At 43.0% G+C, this 1,459-nt stretch overlaps 1 non-coding gene across 1 annotated transcript; it reads left to right on the top strand.

The window, feature by feature from the left end:
* Positions 1-880: 880 nt before the first annotated feature.
* On the top strand, positions 881-1,003 carry LOC123454968. The gene has a single exon (XR_006633607.1). It is a non-coding gene; the product is annotated as a small nucleolar RNA SNORA40 (small nucleolar RNA).
* Positions 1,004-1,459: the final 456 nt, after the last annotated feature.

Below are 1,459 nucleotides of genomic sequence, written 5' to 3'. Positions count from 1 at the left end.
TCTCACAAACAAGAGGACCTGAGTTTAATTCCAGCACCCATGTAGACATCTGGGAATGGCTACCATGCCTTTAACCCCAGTGCTGAGACAAGAGAATCAGTGGAGCTGGCTGATCAGCCAATCAGACCCTGGAAATGGCAGCTCCAGGTTCAACGAGAGATTCTGTCTGAAGGAAACAAAGAAGAAGAAGAATAGAGAAGGACACCCAGTGTTCTCTGACCTCTGCACATGTGCACATGGCACATGCACATCTGCACACACATGTGCGTACACCCTCAGATAGATAGATAGATAGATAGATAGATAGATAGATAGATAGATAGATAAAGTTAATATACTAAACAGAAGGCAGTTTGATAGTACATGTGACTTTATAAGCTAGTTTTTTTGGGGGGGTTGTTTTTTGAAGTAGGGTCTTGCTCTAGCCCAGGCTGACCTGGAACTCACTATGTGGTCTCAGGGTGGCCTTAAACTCATGGCAATCCTCCTACCTCTGCCTCCTGAGAGCTGAGATTAAAGGCTTGTGCCACCACACCTGGCATAAAGTAGTTTCAAGATATGCATGTGTATAAATTCTTTCCTCACTTTCAAATAGTTCTAGGTTTTCATTTTTAAAATGTTAATTTATTTGAGAGAAAGAGGCAGCAAGAGAGAGAGAGAGAGAGAGACAGAGAAAAAGGGTGTATGGGTACTTCAGGGCCTCCTGCCACTACAAATGAACTCCAGACACATGCCCCACTTTGTACATCTGGCTTTACGTAGGTACTGGAGAATCCATCCTGGGCTGTCAAACTTTTCAAGCAAGTGCCTTTAACCACTCCAGCCCAGCTTTAGGTATTCTAAAGGCATTATTTGCTGTATAAAAAAAAAGTTCCATCTTAGCACATGTGGTTTGTTTTCACTTACCTATGGAGAAAGCTATCCAGACAAGTGCAGAAGGTAAATTGTCTTTTGCAACCTGGAACTCCTTGTGCATAATGAGTTTTATATAAGATGGAATATTATGAAAGAGAAAAAAGAAAGCCCTCCATTTTCCAAAGTTCTCTTTGGGCTGGCAGACTCTAAAAAAGAAAGGCTTAACTTGTCATTCACCTCTCACTTCATATGAATCATGACAGACATTATGTGGGGAAACAACCTCGTTCTAGGAACTGGTAATAGAAACTGAGGTTTGTCACTCTCCTCGCTGTGTTTCAAATCCCACGTCAGTGTTTGTTTGGGGCCCAAGTGATGGTGCATCCTGGACCCAGGGAGAACTGAGCTACTGGGCTGTGGCCAAGTGAGTGGACAGATGCCCACATCACAAAGGTCCTGGCTTCTGGGAGCAGCCCCCAGGCCAAGGCCAGACTGGAGGGGAATCTTCAACCTGATAGTTCTACATCAGGAATCACAATATGACTGGACTTTACTCTTTTTTTTTTTAATTGCCATGATAAAATAACAAGAGAGAAAGGATTTA

The sequence above is a fragment of the Jaculus jaculus genome, chromosome 14 (genome assembly GCF_020740685.1).
Source record: "Jaculus jaculus isolate mJacJac1 chromosome 14, mJacJac1.mat.Y.cur, whole genome shotgun sequence".
Classification (NCBI taxonomy): domain Eukaryota; kingdom Metazoa; phylum Chordata; class Mammalia; order Rodentia; family Dipodidae; genus Jaculus; species Jaculus jaculus.
Note: the sequence above shows the minus strand (reverse complement) of the source record. Positions and strands in the feature narration are given on the sequence as shown.